Source organism: Paramisgurnus dabryanus, chromosome 16, assembly GCF_030506205.2.
Source record: "Paramisgurnus dabryanus chromosome 16, PD_genome_1.1, whole genome shotgun sequence".
Taxonomy (NCBI): domain Eukaryota; kingdom Metazoa; phylum Chordata; class Actinopteri; order Cypriniformes; family Cobitidae; genus Paramisgurnus; species Paramisgurnus dabryanus.
Window position 1 is genome coordinate 1,267,885 of NC_133352.1, and position 18,979 is coordinate 1,286,863.

The following is an 18,979-nucleotide window of genomic DNA, read 5'->3' on the forward strand; positions in this document are numbered from 1 at the left end:
GATCTATGGATGTGAAACAACAGAAGGAGACTCTGTGGTCTCACGAACTACCAAGTAACCCATGGTCTAAGGTGGGAACAGATATATTCACTTTAGACAACAGAAACTACCTGATCACTGTTGATTACCTCTCTAATTTCTGGGAGCTGGAATACTTACCTGACACACGATCCACCACTGTCATCCATAAGCTGAAATCCCATTTCGCAAGACATGGCATCCCAGATGTTGTAATATCAGACAATGGCCCACAATACACATCAGAAGATTTTTAAAAGGTTCAGTAGACAGTGGGAATTTAAACACAAGACATCCTCCCCGGCCTACTCACAAAGCAACGGGATGGCAGAATCAGCGATAAAGACTGCAAAACGGCTGTTGAGAAAAGCAAAAGCTGATGGGAAGGATCCATACCTCGCTATGCTTGATCAGAGAAACACACCATCACAAGGAATCAAAGCAAGCCAGCACAGCGTTTGTTCAGTAGGAGAACCAGAACTCTTATGACCATGCATGACAACCTGTTACAACCAAAGGTAATTAACACTCAACAAGGACAGATGGTAAACCGGAACCGTCAAGCCGCATATTATAACAAACATGCAAAAGATCTTGATCCTCTAAAACAAGGAGACAGAGTCCATGTCCAGCCTGCGGTACCAAACAAAACATGGAGGAAAGCGACAGTAGTGAAACCTGTGGACTACAGGTCGTATGACGTCCAGCTCGACTCAGGGAACATACTGAGAAGAAATCGTCGACACCTCAGGAAGGACAGAACCACAGTTGTGTAAAAAACAGTGACTTGCCAGCCTGCAGAAGTGAACAGAGACAGTGTGACAGGCTCAAATACAAGCACAATCAATCCTGTTGTTTCTACTACAAAGTCTGGAAGAAAAGTGATTAGACCGCACTACCTGAAAGATTATGTGGTGACAAACTAATACTTACCGCCATGCTGCGGGGAACGGGGGATTTAGTCGATATATGTGTTCACCTGCATTTAGAGTTTGTATGCATATGTGCCAATTAGGAAAAACTGGAGAAAAAAAAGGGTAAACAGTATAGACACAACTGTATTTTGTTACAAGAGTTTATTAATTGGGGGGAATATGCTTAAGGAAACATTGAAGTTTCAGTAAGACAATGCTAAGATAGTAAGAATTTTAGATTGTGTCATTTTCAGTTAATACAAAGTATATATGAGTATGAGTGTATGCATGCTGTTACGATTTACATTGCAGGAAGTTCTTTAAATCAAATTGTGTTTCAGGTTGTAAGTTATTGGAAAAAAAAGAGAAAGGATGTTGGGATGGTTGTTGTTGCAGCACGAACTGTATTACACCAGTCTTGGTATGTTGTTTACATATGAGAGTACAGACCGGGTTTGTTGTGTTCAATAAAGATAAGTGTACGTGACTATTGATGAAGATTTTTTAATTCAGAACTATATTTTTAATTCAGAACTATATCTTTGGTGAACATGGTATTCAGATTCAAATGTGTTTTGCAAGAATGTATGTCTCATGCTTGTAAGCTGAAGACTAGCAGTCTTAAAGACTGCAATGTATGCAGAGTTTAAAATATGGTAACTGAGAGCAGAGCTAAAAATGCATAGGCTGACATTTAAGGAATGAAGTCACAACACCTGTCAAACATAAAAACATGCTAAAAACAACTACATGGGAGGGGTTTCAACTTTTAGAGAACTGTATATTAGGTTGCATTCTGAAAAAGACTCTTTAGTTGCCTGGCCACCAACTCGGCCTTATTGTTGTATGCAATAAAGTCATCTTTTGGCAATGGAACCCTCTGTTGAAAATTATTTTTCATAATCACTAAAAAAATCCACAACATTTGGCGACGAGGATGGGATTGGAAAGGAGCATGGAGGTGGATGACCGTTGTGGGCTAAGTTTGGATGAGCAGCATACAAAGGACCAGGTAAGCAGTTTTTGCTTATTTACTGGTTTACTGTTGTGTTGCTCATCTGGGTTGGCTCATGGTGGAAAGACTTTCACAATGCTCTTCCAATATAAGAACTAAGATTAATACAGTTAAAAAGGGTTCCACTTCCAAGGATTGCATGGTGTGATTTGTTTGAAATGATAAAGAGGAAAAAAATCCTGAGCTCAGGTGGATAATCTGTGGTTTTGCTGAGAGGGCCTTTGATTGGACAGCATTAACCTGGAACAGATAATAGTTTAATAGCTAAGTGGGCTTTGAAGATAGCATTAAACAGAAATAAAATTAATCTGTGTTCATTTGTAAGAGGGCCTCGACGGATACAAATGGACTGTAACAGATTATAAAAATGCTTATTGCAAGAGGGCTTTGATAGATGTAATAAGCGGATACACTGTAAATGCATAATTGTATAAAAATGAAAGTGATTTGGTTTTGGAAGCCAATACATGTTGCACTTTGTTAGTTTAATATATATAACCTTTATTTAACTAGGAAAGTCACATTGAGGTTGTAACCTCTTTTACAAGTGAGACCTAGTCAAGACAGGGTTAGATAGCAAGAATAAACAAATAACAATCCACAAACAAAACCAACATCATTAATAAATACAACAAAGAATACAGCAGCATAAACATTTAGACACTCAATACTGTTCACAGAAATGAAGAAATTAAGAGGAAGTGTAATTCTCAAAGCACGTACACTTAACACTGACCAATTCTTTTATTCTGTGTTTGAAGTCACCTAAAGAGACAAGGGACTGCAGCTTAAGTTTAGTCTGCATGTCATTCCATGACCAGGGGCCATAATAAAACAGGCTTAACCTTCCAGCCTCAGATTTGATAGCCGGCACTTTAAACTGTAACCAGTTATGTGACCTTAGATTGTGGCAACTTTGGAATGATAAAAATTTCCTATATAAGTAATTTGGAAGTTTTCCTAAAATAACTTTATAAATTAAAATGTACCAATGTTCAAGCCTGCGCAAATGCAAAGATGACCATCCTACCAAACTATAAAGTAAACAATGATGTGTCCTAAAACTAGAATTTGTCATATATCTGAGAGCAGAGTGATAGAGGGGATCAAGTTTGGACAAGGTGGAAAGAGAGGCAAATCTGTAAATAGTATCCCCATAATCAATCTGTGACAGAAAAAGGCTGGCAACTAAGCGTTGTCTTGAAGCCAAGGAAAAACAGGACTTTAATCTATAAAGAAAACCCAATGTAAATTTTAATTTCTTTACAAGAGAATCAACATGATATTTAAAGTTTAGGTTTTTATCAATCCAAAATCCCAGGTATTTGTAATTATCCACAGATTGGATACAAACTCCATCTAGTGACTTGATGTGGAAGGGGAAAAGCTTTGTTCGCCCAGTTTGAAAAACCATTAATTTAGTTTTATGCGGATTTAGCATCAGCTTCAAATCTATTAAAGCATATTGCAGGGTATTGAAGTCTGCCTGCAGGTTAGAAATGGCTAACTGGGCTGTGGGAGCACAAGAATACAGAACTGTATCATCTGCATAGAGGTGATATTTACAATAATTAAAATTATCACAAACATTGTTAATATAAACTAAAAAAAACAATGGACCCAAAACTGAACCCTGTGGAACGCCCTTAGTTATAGATACTGGGTTTGACATATAGTTTAAGTAACTATGTAGATGTTGATTTGACATTAATACAATATATCATTTACAGTGTATGGAAAAGAAAATAGGATAAACTTAAATAATCTGTGTTTATACTGTAAAAGGGCCTTGATGGATACAGATAGACTGGAACAGATTATTAAAAATGCTTATGGTGTAAGCTGATACACTGTAAATGACTGATAGCATTAAGACAAAGTTATGTGATGGTGCAAGCCAATCCATGTTTTGCCTTAGTAGGTTAAGTAGTGATATGTGTTGATTTGACATCAATATTGCATTTTATTTACAGTGTATGAAAAAAAAAAAAAGATAAAATTAAATAATCTGTGTTTACTCTGTAAGAGGGCCTTGACGGATACAGGTAGACTGGAACAGACTATTAAAAATGCTTATGGAATAAGTGGATACACTGTAAAATAATGACAGCAAAAGGAAAAGTACTTTGGTTTTGCAAGCCATTCATGTTTTATTTTGTTATTTTAAGGTAATAAACATATATGTTAATTTGACATTAATGCTGCATATTTTACAGTGTATGGATAAAAATGATATAAAAAATAAAACATAAATAAATAGAGCATGAAACAAAAGTGTTAAAAAGTGGACAGGGGTCTGCACGGGCAGAATTGATTTTTATGAAACAGCTCTTTATATATGTTTATATAATAGAGGTCTGAATGGATAAAATATTATTCTGTGGATACCGCCCCAATGCATGATAAAAAGTTTGTGTGAGTAAAAGTGGAAAGGATCCTCAACAGTGAAAAACAAGTGGTGTCATGTTTAAAGTGTGAATGACTGGGTGTATGTTATAAATAGAGTGAGTGCAGGCCTGACTGAGTGCTGTGGATGAAAGGAGCTAGCAGTGAAGTGAAATAATATAAGTAAAATAATAATAATAATATATTATTTATATAATAAAGTAATAAGAGATTATAGGTAAAACTATAAGTAAATGGTATATATAGGTTGAAAGGAGGTTTTTACATCTATATTTTAAATCTTAATCCAATGAAAAATCTTTGTGCTTAAGACTAAAGGAAAAAATAGTATTACTTGACAAATGAAACAAATTGAATTGAAAGAGAAACATTAATTAAGTAAGGAACTGCTTGAAAAACATTTGCAGTGTAGAAAACGTAATATGGGAGAGAGGATGATAAGCTTGACGTTTATGTATAAAAGACTACTGTAATATTGCTAAAGTGTTTTTATTTGTTAATTGTCTAATGGAGCTAAAAAATGGCTAAATATGATAGAAAAGATTGAATGGAGAAGTAACAGGTGTAGTGAAAAGTCATAGTTGTTATTCTTGTGGAAATATCTATTGGGCAGAGATCTAATAAAGAATGTGTCTAAGAAATTGTCATGAAGGGAACATTTGATGTTGCAATGTGTAAAGAAATGGATATTGTAAATAAACCTATATTAAATCAAAAGAAAGATAAGAAGGATGGATTTGAAGAAAAAAGCATTGGCATTATTAATGAATAAAGGAGATATATATGATAGAATGTTAAAGGAAGTTGATAATGGAACAAAAGAAAGTGTGTTAAATGTTACTCTATATTTATCATGCATACTGTAGAAGGTTGATTTCCAGTACTCAAGGGCACTGTGGAAATTATAGGTAAAATGTAAATGAAATGATCAGTAGTTATGGAATAGGAAAATTAAACGGGTTTGGGAGTGAATCTTACAAATGAGGAAATATCCTAAATGAAAGAAATTTAAAGTATTATCAGAAAGAGTATAAGTGTGTAGAGTAAAAAGACAAGAGGCATTGTTTACACAAATATGTGAAAAAGAAGATGAGGTAGGAAGATATAAATAAAATAAGAAATAAAAATAAGAAAAACATTAAAAAGAATTAATGAAGCAAAATTGGAAGAGAGTAGAGTGGGAGAGTAAAGAGGAGGTGTCATCTGATGGAGAAATGTGGATATGGAAAAAAAGGATGGCTTAGGCCATTGGCCTTACAATTTCTTAGTTTAATAAAGGTATTAAGGACCTTGGGAGGCTGATCACTTACCCTCAGGCATTCATGGGACTGGGAAAAGGACTAAGTTGTGGCAATGGAGAAATGAAAGAAACCTTTGACCGGTGGACTAACGTTACATGAGGAGGGACTATTTTTGAACACATCATAGCAGTGTGGCAGCCACTGCTTGGACTCTAAAGCACAGAGAGAAAACTGGGAGACACAGAGAATCCAGTTTTGTTCAGAGACAATAAAAAAGAGACTGAGGGAAATCCAGAAGGAGACCCAGGAATGACCACACTGTTTTGAAATGCAAAGTGAATAACAGTGATGACTCTTGTGTTCAGCTACTTTCAGCAATTCCTCCAAAAAACCAGACTCCTGTACCCATCATAAATGACTTTGCAGCATCACCATCTCAGAAAGAAAACAACTTGAACTGGGAGAGACAAAGAAAACATGCTGAGGACTACAAAAAACCTGGCCACGCCAAGAGAGACTTTCGCTATATCCATGTACCAGCTCTGTGAGTGAAGGGGGGAGGGTGACAGCAGCCTTTCAAAGTCCAGTTTATGGTCCAGTTGTAAGATTTGTTAAGAATATGATTCTCTGGACAAGTATTGCTAATTCAATGTATGTCTATAAACAATAAACAAAACCATGACCATATCTATTCTCATATCAAAATCACACTCCTGTTTACTGTTTACTTGTTAGGAAGATATGCATAATTTGAATTAAGCCATTGGAATTTGTGTTTTCCAGAAGGGTATAGGGAATATAGATATAAAGTAAGTAAGACATGATATTAAAGTGATATTAACTTAATCAGAGCACATGTATAATAAATAGTGATGTACAACAAACAATGAATAAATTGGAAAATGTATTGAAGCACAAATTTTTAATGCAAAGTTATCAAAGTGGGAATTTCATTGTATTATAATATGATCATGAGAAAGATATTCAACTTAAAAAGTGGTAAAAAAATATATAATATAGGACAAGAAATTGACATACCATCACAGGAAGGTAAATAAGAAGTAGTTAAGAGTATGGTTGAAAATCAGTTAATAGAATAATGACTTAATGTAACTGATTTATTTCCACAGGTCTCTTGTATACTGGAAAAGATTGGGAAGAAAAGGATTTATGGGATATGATGAAAACAAAAAGCTATACAAAGCCAGGGGGATAAATCCATTATGCTTAGGAATAACATTAGACTTATGTGCTAAAGTAAAAATAAATTGTAAATGCAAAGAATAAATACAGATGATAACAACATGCAAGATAAAGAAGATGTATTAATTGTTAAAAGATGTAGAGAACAAAGTACTAATTGAAGTATCCAATTAATGACATTGTAAGACTAACCAGTTGATATCCAGATCCACATTGCTAACAAATGTTTTCCCAGATGACAAATACTGTAATTGATCTTTGCTTTATATATTTAAGTATTCAAACAGAAGAAATATTTATATGTTTTTATGAAATTAAACAATATACAATTTGGTATAGGAACAAAGAGGCTTTCAAAATAATGAGGGAATATATATTCAATGTACTGGACAAGTGGGGTTAATTTCTGCTACAATATTATTAAATTAATTGGCAATCATAAAAGATTAAACTTATATAAAAATGAATGATAATTTTATTAATGGTAACAACACAGCAGATTTGGAAGCTAAAGAAGCCTCAGAATGCCATACAGAAGTAGTGCTTCTATAGTGTTAATACAAAAGCCTTACTTAGAAGATAGAAGGAAAAAAGAACACGCTGGATGTTAGGAATATTTTGTGGCACCTAAAGGGGGACAAAGAAAGACATTCAAGACATCTAATGTACACATTGGGGATAAATCATTCTATTGTACTGTAAAATGTTACCTTTCCAGATGGGTGGTTTTAATTTCAAATTAAAAACTGAGATATAAAATAACTAATTAAAATTAAAGATTAAAAAGAGGAAAAATTGGTATTATTCTCCATATGTGAAAAAATGGTCTCAATATTTGAGTACATTTATGGTTGAGTTTCTGTTCAACGGGTAAAGCTAGTGCCAAACAATAAGGATAAAAAAAAATATATAGAAGAAGTAATCCCTAGATCAGCATTTATTTAAAAACAATAAAGTGAATACTGCAACATTAAAGAATAAAGAAAAGACTAAGATATGTTTACTATCCTTAATCATAAAAAGTATACCATCCCTTCAACGTCAAACTCAGCAAAAAATGTGAATGCATGAAACTGAACTGACTGGATGCTTTGTCTCTTGCAATAACAAGTGACAGACTGCAAACTAACACTGCATGGAATGCTTATTGGTCGACCAATGCCAATACCAATGTCTGCGCAATACTATATAACAAAAATTCATCCCCAAAAAGGACTTCCTCTGGAACGACTGCAGATGGAGCTTTTGGAACAATTGCAAATAAAGATGAGATCTTATATGATAAAACTAACTGTATGCATAAGCTATTTGTGTGCAGGAAAAAGAAAAGGAGCCTGATGAGGAGATGGAGATAAAATGCCATATTGTGCCATGGGATATAGTGGATCTGAGGGTCTTAAGGAGAGAGTGACATAAAACAAGGAGCAGGGAGAGCAGCTCTAACAGCAGGCCAGGGGGAAGGAGCACATCTGATGTCATCTGAGCCATTGCACAGAGTTCCTAAAATACCAGTCGGAGAAGAGGACAACAAAAACACGATACTGAAGAGGAGAGCTGAGGAGCAGAGGAGAACCAAAAACACGATACAGAAGAGGAGAGCTGAGGAGCAGAGGAGAACTTAAACACAATAATGAAGAGGAGAGCTGAGGAAAAGAAAATAATAAAAGACATGATACAGAAGACAACAACAGAAAAATTAAAAGCAATTCAAGCCTACAAAGCGATAAAAGAACTAAGTACTGACCACTCAGGGCATATCAAGCAATGGCAACAAAATTAAGAAAAACATGTAAATGAGAAGAGACTTTCAGGAGCAACAACCAATGAGTGCAAAGCAGTGGAGTTCACAAGCAATACACAGAGACAAAGTTGCTGATAATGTGTAAAGGACACACAAGGAAAACTTCAAGGAATTAGCCATGGAAATTGAAAAATAAAGCTAATAACCAGTTTGATAATTATGAGCAACATATGGTAAATTCACACGACTGCAGTTAATAATCAAACTTTTCTTCAATAAACTTTTCACCTATCAGCAAGGATCAGTAACACTTCAGCGAGGACCAGTAACACCAGTGAGAATTTATTCTACAATAATCTCTGCAGAACCAAAATTTAGATAAAATACTGAAGATACCAAAACAAAAAGGAGACAAGGACATCAACAGAAGAAAAAGGACGTCAACGGAAGGAAAAAAAAAAAATATGTTGGACATTTTATGGGAAACAAAAAAAAAAAACATTATGAATGAATAGTACAAATGGGTAACTTTCAAAGCTAAGAGAAATTGGTATGAACAATTGCTTATTATGCTCTAAATCATAAAAGGTAGGAATAGTCAAAAGTCAACATGATATTACAGGGGGGTTCGATGTAACAAATTGACAAATTCTGGTGTTATAAAAGAGATGTTATAAAATTTTTAATAATTTGGGTGTTAGGTATGGAAAGGGTGGACAATGCTATTATATAGTATAAGAAATGAAAAAATGAAATCATAGCAGTGGACATATGAAGATCAAACAGTAATGTTAGCAGAATTCTTTTGGTTTAATTTTGATTTAATGGGAAATGTTAACTTATGGTGGTTTTGCAATTAGAGAAGAAATATATATGTACAAGACTAAGGTTAATTTAAGAAATCATCATGATTATATTGAAGTATATTGAACAAAATACTGAGAAAACAAATGATAAAACTAAAATAGTTTATCCCTAAATTGGTTTGGTATTACCATAACATATTATGTTACAATTTAAGCAAGAGATGAGATAAAATCATGGTTAGAATAAATATTGATTTAATCTAGAATTACTAAATTATATCTACTATAATCAACAAAGGTTTATTAAATTTAACTAATGACGTTTTAACAATTTTAGAAAAACAATGAGATACTACAAAGGGGTATAGTTTTATTGGAGATTCATGTTATGCTAACAATACAACATCAAAATAGGTATTCATTGAAGCTATTAATAAACTTAAGTGTTTATGATAGAAACTGCAACTAATACAGGAAGAAAGAATCTTAATGTGGAATTGGTGTGATTTAAAATTAGGGAATTGGGGAAAATGGTTTGTCAAATTATCACAGACATATTTTGGTATGTCAAATGATTAAAGGTATAGGTTAAAGGATGAATATTATCAAAGGTATTAGGTAAAGAGTGCAAATTATCAAAGGTTAAGGATTTGCAAGTTTAATTGGATGAATTGTTATTTTACTGTGTACTTCCTATATTGAAACAAATGTTAATGATTGAAATATCAAGATGAAAAGTTACTTCATATAAGAAATTACAAAGTGCATCAAAAATGGGTTTTGCAAAAGTTTGAAAATGGTAATATTACATCAGAAAAAGATATTAAGAATTGAAAAGGTATTTGACTAATGTACACTCTTATGATGAATATTTTTATGAGTTCTGATTTTACAGCAACAATGACATAATGAAGTATATTCCATGATCATAAAGGTTTATTAATTGAAGGAGTAGGTTCTTTTACTTCTCCAAGAGAAGATGTTTGTTCCACACTCCACCAAAGTGCGGCAGCATGATTTAGTCATTGGTAAAGGGAAAGATGGCTTAGTTGGGCCATTAATTAGCTTGACTTAATTGAACTGGATTATGAAGTTGCACTTTGGGTGAGACTTGTGAAAGTCTCAAAGGGTGGAATGAAGAAGATTTTTTAATTCAGAACTATATTTTTAATTCAGAACTATATCTTTGGTGAACATGGTATTCAGATTCAAATGTGTTTTGCAAGAATGTATGTCTCATGCTTGTAAGCTGAAGACTAGCAGTCTTAAAGACTGCAATGTATGCAGAGTTTAAAATATGGTAACTGAGAGCAGAGCTAAAAATGCATAGGCTGACATTTAAGGAATGAAGTCACAACACCTGTCAAACATAAAAACATGCTAAAAACAACTACATGGGAGGGGTTTCAACTTTTAGAGAACTGTATATTAGGTTGCATTCTGAAAAAGACTCTTTAGTTGCCTGGCCACCAACTCGGCCTTATTGTTGTATGCAATAAAGTCATCTTTTGGCAATGGAACCCTCTGTTGAAAATTATTTTTCATAATCACTAAAAAAATCCACAACACTATATTGGCGTTAATCGTCCATTCTATTTATAAACCCTGCTGAAAAAAACAGCATCAAACCAGCATGGACCAGCATGGGAATTATGCTGGTCTATGCTGGTTTAGCTGGTGGTCACAGCATACCAGCACCAAAACACAACATATGCTGGTATGACCAGCATGGGATGTTGGTGCTAATGCTGGTTTAGCTGGTGCTAATGCTGGTTTGTTGCTGGTTAAGCTGGTGCTAATGCTGGTGCTGATGCTGGTTTGATGCTGGTTTAGCTGGTGTTCACTAGCAAACCAGCACCAAAACACAACATATTCTGGTCTTGCTGGTATGCTGGTTTTTTCAGCAGGGATAGAGGATAGAATGAAACAATAGAGACTGTGGGTAGGCTCGTCAGAAAAGCCGGGTCGGTAAAGCCCTGTCTTGGTTAGTTTGACAAAACACTTTTAGTTTGGCAAAACACTATTACTTAGTTAGTTCATGTAGAATTGTAAAATAAAGCAGTTAAATATTTCTTATAACTTTCGAAAAGTACGGTAGCTGGTCACTGGCTTTGCAGGAGAAACCAAGCTGCAAACTAACTAGCATAGCGGTTAGCCACCTCGTTCTCAATGGCAAATGACTGCTAAAACACACACACAAGTTCATCCCCTCGACATGCACCAATTCGGGGGCAGGATGACGTCAGTTTTTTTTAACACTGCTAACAATATCTATACAGCCTACTGTCTACAAACATTAATAATATTAACATTACTTTACTTCGTTTAAAATGTATATGGGTTGAGCATCAGTGTATGGTCTCTGTTTTGAGAGATGCTCTAGCATCATAAACGTAATGTTAGTATTTTGTGACAGAAGTCCAGATGGCAACATGCAGAATATAAATGGGACTTCTTACCTTTGTGTTGATATAATGATCTCAAATCAAATCCAGTCTGCTTCAGATGTGTGAAAAATCCATGAAAACCGTCTAATAGAATACATCCAATTATCATTTTATAATCTGTGAAATATAGTCTGAGGTTTACATCAGATTTTGCATAAACATCTTGTAATAGAATATAATTTACAATCTGAAGACTATTTACTACGTAAAACTGTATATGAGATTACACTTTAGGTTCCGATTAACACGCGTTAAAACTTTGTTTTTAAAAGTAGGCGGGAGTATAATACATAATATCCAAACAGCGCTGTTAATTCCGTGATACATGATAACAATATGTACAGTAGGATATCAACGATGACAACCATATGGAGGATATCAGCGAAGTGACTGCTCTGTAGCTACCTGGTGTGTGGAGACCTGGTTAGTGGGGTGGTGGGCGGGAAAATTCAAATGGAATGTGACGACAAGGCTAGTGATGTAACAACAGAGCTGATTTTAAAACCGTGAATTCTGAGACTCAAGGCAGAGGACATTCATAAACCTGTATCTCACTCAAAACAGCATTGTTACTATAATGCTACTTTAGTGTTATAAGTTTAAAAATGTAATAAAACTTATAACAACCTCTAAGTGTCCTGCGCCTCAAAAGCCCATAGTCGGTATTATAAATGTTCTGTGTGTAGGGATCAGGATATGAAATTAACACCCGCCACGCGCCAAATTGCGGGTGGATTTTGCAATTGGCGGGTAACACTGTCAATCTACCGGCCACATTGGTGGGTAGCCAATGCGAATCAGTGATGCGTGTCTCAACCCACTCCTGACAGACGTTTTTAACTAACCCGACCGCAATTGTTTAAAATAGTTATTTGGCATCTTAGTTTCAAAAGACCCGACCGACTGCAGCCTAAATATCATTAAAAATATTTTTGGATGAATCGTAACGACGGGTGACCGCAGGCACTCGCTCATGTCTTATCAACCCGCGCATCACTGATGCAAATTGAATGATTCATTGAGAGGATGCGACTGCTGTTTCGCAACGTTCATGCCATTAGAAAGAAGATGAGGCACTTCTCTGACTATGTTTGAATGTGCAAGTAAGTATTAAACTGTTGGTGAGATGGGATGAGAATGCAATGCTGACAAAGCCTATAGTACAATCACAGTTGCACAGATGTGTAGTGCTGTGATGGATCAGAACTCTTGATGTGTAAATTTTAGAGAGAGTTGTGCTACTGTTTCTTATACATATGTAGTATATTAACATACATTTTGCGAATAGAATATTGAAAAACAACGTATGTGGGGTGTTTATGTGCGCAGTTTGGTATGGGGTGAAAATACTGCCAAAACTTCACACACACACAAAACGTGTTTTACTCGCGCCCAACGATTCACAAACAAACTCAGTGTGGTTTGCAAATACAAAACATCATTCACAAACTAATGCATTTTGTTCCGCAAATAAGAAACGTACCTATCAAACAAATGCAGTATGTTTTACATATACAAAGAAAAGTATTTCTTTTATGACACTAATATCCTCCAAATACAAACTAAAAATCTTTCAAGTACGAAAAAAAATCCTCCAAGTACAAACTAAAATCTTTCAAGTACAAAAGAATCCTTCAAGTATAAAAAAAAAATCCTACAAGTACAAAACAAAATTCTACAAGTACGAAAACCTGTCACGTGACTTTTGGCACTAATTTTCCGCCTTGCTGATCCACACACACGCCTTCAGATCCACACACATGCTTGTAAAATGGGATGTAATTTGCACTCCACAACAGCAGGTGGCGCTGTTACCGACTTGCTTGCCGCCGCCACGGACATGGAAAGAGAAGAGAAGAAGAAACGCTAGCGTGAGGAGGGTGTTTTGAACACGATGAGCGGCCAACAGGTGAGTTTGCAGTCGTTGGTGAAAAATCAAATGTTAACTTAACTCCAGACATGTCTGTCGTGGGTAGAGTTATATATTTAAGCAATGTCGCTCGAGTAGGAGTGTGATATTGGTTTATATTGTCACGGCTGTGATTAGTCCAGAGGCACGAGGCCGATATTGCTTTATACAATAGTTCGACGGCACACGTTTGAAAAAAGAAACTAAAAAACAACAACGAAGTTATTTTATAAGCCTCTTTGTTTGGGAACTACTTTCTTCCACCGCGGATTTGAAGGCCAGAATGACAGGTAACACTTTTGGCTGTTTTGAATCTCATAAGTCATAATAATTCAATAGAGCGAATAGCCGTTTCTTAATATTACCATTTCTTGGTCATAAAGTGTAGTTTTAAGATTAGTTCAGGGAGAATATATATGTATAATATTCAAATCTGCAGTTGATTAGTAAAGAGCGCCTTTTTTGGTGTCATGAAACTATTACTTGTTTTCTAATTCATATTTAGTGTCTGTTGTGTTGTCATTTTGGCGCGAGGTAAAATTGAATAAAACTTTATTTATATACTATTGCTTTTCCATTTAATCTTAACGCAGTACGAGCACTCGCTTTATTATTGGACTTTGTTCTTGTCAGTACTACATAACCCTCTATGGCAGGGGTCGGCAACTGGCGGCCCGCGGGCCAAAAGTGGCCCGCCAGTAATATTTTCTGGCCCGTCGGATTAATTTGAAATCCGTTTTTTTTTTTTTTTTTTTTTTTTTTTTTTTTAATCACACTTTTTTATTTTAAAATAACAGTTTACAAAAATGGCCCCGTGTATCATTCCTTCATTCGTTTTTTCAAATCAAAACCAAAAAAAAAGAAAGAAAGAAAAACGACTTGTTGTTCTATTATTTATTTCCTGAACTAAAATCAAACGACTCGTTTTCTGAATGTGCGCTCAGATCAAAAATAACAAAAATGAATGAAAACGGGTTCGGACGAATTTTAATTGAACACCTTAGCAAACATATACAAATGAAATAAATTTAAACAGATCAGGTACTAACAGATTACATTTTAATAAGGGTTTTAATAAGGGTTTGAATAGAAACCTTTCCGGTAAGTCTCATTCGCTTACAGTCCGACTTTTGAACTTTTTTCATTATTATTTATTCGCGTATAACACACTGACAAATAATATGTATTACCTGATAAAAAAATATTTGCGTCGTGGACAAGTTGCCACCGGCTCGCAAGAATGTCCTGAAAAAAATGCGTATAATAGCTAGTTTAATCTTAACCGGCCGCTCTTTCTCGTTCTCTTTCTCTACCAGCGCATCCGCGATCATAACTGTCATTAGATTTTGAACATACTTCTAAAACACAATCAATCAAATAATTGCAGAGGTTTGACTTCATGAATCATTTGCAAATTTACCTCGTAAATCATGTCAATGCGTCACGCGTGAAGACGTTTAACTCCGTGACATTGCAAATTACTGAAAAGTAATTGCAGGCATTTAGAAACACTACACAAAATATGATAAAATAAACTCTTTTACTGCAGTAATATTTTAACTATTACACTTTTAACGTAGATTTTAAAGGAATCTACTGTTCTGTTCTGTTACTTGAACTTGGGGCTCGAGCCCGACCTTAGGTTCGACAGCAAGTCAAGTTCGTTTACCGTTAATTATTAAGACTAAATGGGCAGGTAAATTCGTTAAAAAATGAAAGTAATCCGCCAAAATATGGTTTTACATGTCTATTAAAATAAAGCCATTATTAATTTTCCTAACGCATAGTTCTTTAATAGCAACTCTGCAACCAATGGTTTCGGTTTGAGTGAGAGGCTTTGTCCTATTTAATTTATTATTTATATTTCATTATTTTTTCTGTGACATTTTTTCTCTGCTAACAATACAATGTTAAAATAATATTTATATTGGCACGAACACAATTTTTGTATAACATTTATAATTGTTATAGGCTACTTCATCTCTCTTTTTTCGTTAGAGACATTGAATTTGAGATTCTGGGAACGAGATCTAACGTTAAGTTTTGCGGACCCGTCAGGTCGGGAAATAAAGCGGGTGAACACAGAGTGTATTTTAAGCGGTTTACTGAATAGAACCTTGTCGGAGCTGGACAAAAAGCGGAGACCTCCTTAAACCTTAGGTGTGTATGTGTGTGTCCCGGATAAATATTAATAAAAAAAGGAATACAGTTCAAAAGTCGGACTGTAAGAGTCTTTCATGAGAGCATAAATGCCTGTAATGTTACCACTAATAGTACTTGATCTGTTTAAAATGATTTCATTTATATATTATGCCTATAAAGGTGTTAAATAAAAAAATTGTCTAATCCAGTAATTAATTTTTTATCTGAGCACACAATCAGAAAACCCGTGGTGGTTAATTTTTTCATTTTTGTTTTTAATTTAAAAAACGATTGAACGAATGATACACAGACCCATAACCATGTTTTTAGCCATTTTTAATGCCGTCTTTCGTATTTTAAATAGGAAATAAAGACAATGTTTCTTGACAAAAGATCAGATAGCCTTTACTAGGCTAATTCAAAATAAGACGTAAGTGTGCCAACAGCAGTTGGCCCGCCATCTACTGGCTAAAAAAAATTTTGGCCCGCGGCCAAAGTTACTTGCCGACCCCTGCTCTATGGCATGACTTTTTATTTTTTGGGGAAAAAATATTTCACCTCACTTTTTGGGAGCTTGGGGGTCACTGATAAAATATCCATCATACAATTTATCCCCCCACCACCCCTGACTCAGAATTTACTTTGTTGCCTCAGGGCAACATTGTGCTACAATGGTATAAAAACACCAAGGTTTTTTATATGCAGGTTTTCCATCCATGAAAGTTTGTGAATCTGGGAGGAAAAATTCAAGGCCCTGGGAAGTTTTTGAAAATATACATACATAGATACAGGTCATTGAATGTATTTTATGCAAGAAGATTTCTGGTAAAAAATCCATATTATTCCCTGTGTAGTGTAGGATAATATCATACATTTCTAGCCTTTTAAGCACACGTGCTAAACTGTTAAGTTTAAATGCTTATATCTTCTGTATGCGAATGTTGATTCATACCAAAATGCTTTTTTGCATAGTTGTGTTTGACACTTGAAAACGTCTCGGGTTACGTATGTAACTGTTGTTCCCTGAGAAGGGAACGAGACGCTGCGTCTCCCTTGCCATACTTCCTGCGTCCCTGTAACGTCGTCTTTGGCAATATTTCAGATAGCGATATACTTCCTGGCACCTGCGTCACCCTGTCTTTGTTGTTTAGCCTCACCATTGGTTGAATTTGATATACACATTCAGACACACTTACCTCTAGAGGCGTCCCCAAAGTGTCACCGCAGTGACGCAGCGCGAGTTCCCTTGAAAGGGAACTGTAATAATGTATCTGTAACCTTGCTCTCCCTTGAAATATGTCCCCACATTTAGACTCTGAATTTGAGGGTATTGGACCTGGAAAGTCCTTGAAAGGTCCTTGAATTTGACGTTAACTAAGGTGTGGGAACCCTGTATATGATAAATATATGCATTAGAAAAAAAACATCAATCACAAATGATTATAGCCAAACATGAACACTACTAATTGTAACTAACACTGCATGTGTTAATGTTTTCCACATTTACATATAAACATATAAACCAACAAATGTGTGCATGTGTTTGTGTGTGTGTTTGTGTGTGTGTGCGTGCGTGCATGTGTGTGTGTGTGTGTGTGTGTGTGCGTGTTTTTATGTGTGTGTTATGCATCATTTTGGGATGATTTTGCCTGAATAAAAGTGGTCTAACTGCACAATGTTGCCCATAAAACTAATTAGTCATGTTTGTGATTAAGTGGAATCATTTGTGATTGATGTTTGTTAGAGTTAAACTTTCTAATGCATATCTTATCAGATAAAAAACCTTGGTGTTTTAGTACCCTTATAGCACAACGTTGCCCTGGGGCAACAAACAAAAAACACGGTCTTAGTATGAAAATAAAAACAAAGAAAGTCTTCAGACAATCAAACATACTTCTTTACATACTGATGCACATACACATATTTTTTTCTGTAAAATTATTTAAATTTAAAAATGTTAAAAAGTGATATTTATCCTGGCAATTGGTGGCACTGCATCCCATGTGGCTTTGCTTCCAAAAGCATGGCTCCACCCCCAAACAAAAGGTCACAACCACTCCAGCCCCTCATTTCATTGGAGAGACATGTCAGGTGATATTATACATATATTTTTTTTTTATAAAAAAATTAAAGTGTCGGTGTGAGGCTCAAAAAGGTAGTTTGTTGCCTGAGGGCAACACTGTGCTGTAGAGGGATAAAACAGTTTTTTTATAAGTGTCAGAGAGATGTTTTTTGCATGCTTCTTATAAATATATCAGTGGCGATATAGTCACGTGAAAATAAATTATCACGTGTCCCAATGTAAAAGCTGCAGAAAAAAATGTAAAAGCTGCAGTACTTACCTGCAGTTCCACGGTGTTTTTGCGTCCTGAGGAGAGAGATCGCCCCAGAGAAAATTATTGACTTTATTGCTTTATTCCAAGTGTATGTTAAACACTTAAAGAAAAATGCCTCTTTTTACCTCAACTTAGATGAATGCCTATCTTTTTCAATGCATGCACTTTTAGGGCCCTATTTTAACGATCTAAGCGCATTGTCTAAAGCGCACAGCGCAACGTCTAAATGGGCGTGTCCGAATCCACTTTTGCTAATTTAACGACGGGAAAAATCGTTTTTGCGCCGAGCGCATGGTCGAAAAGGGAAGGTCCTATTGTAATGGGAGTATTTTGGGCGTAACGTGCAGTAAACCAATGAGAGTCACAGCTTTCATTCCCTTTAAAAGCAAGTTGCGCTGGCGCTATGTCTAATCCCTATTAAAATGACGGACTTTGTAAACTGAAAAACTAAGCGGAGGTAGAAGATCCCCAGTTTAAGATTAATGTTAAATAATTGTGTTGTGTTTCCCTTATATTAAAATTGTTATTTTTTTATTAAAACCTTTAAAACCCGTTATCTTTTAGTCATGGAAGTAAAAAGCAGGCTTGTAATTGCTTTAAATGTATGGCTATCCAATATCATCAAAAAATAATTTACAAGTATGTAAGATAAGGTTTGTACTCTAAAAATACTTTATTTGTAACAAACAGGAGATAAAGAATTTACAAACGGCTCTCCTCACGTTTCAGCACTTTGGACAGCGTTTTTTTTAGCAAAGAGTTTTTTTAAGCATTACTTACAAATGTTTCTCATCTCGCCAT

At 35.1% G+C, this 18,979-nt stretch overlaps 2 long non-coding RNA genes across 2 annotated transcripts in view; both read left to right on the top strand.

Annotated features, from left to right (window-relative positions):
* LOC135760864 (uncharacterized) overlaps positions 1-18,979 on the top strand; it is a 271,903-nt gene that overhangs the window by 170,026 nt on the left and 82,898 nt on the right. The gene's annotated exons all lie outside the window — the stretch shown is intronic.
* Positions 4,348-10,864, top strand: LOC135760851 (uncharacterized). The gene is made up of 2 exons (XR_010537611.2): positions 4,348-6,138; positions 6,725-10,864. It is a non-coding gene; the product is annotated as an uncharacterized lncRNA (long non-coding RNA).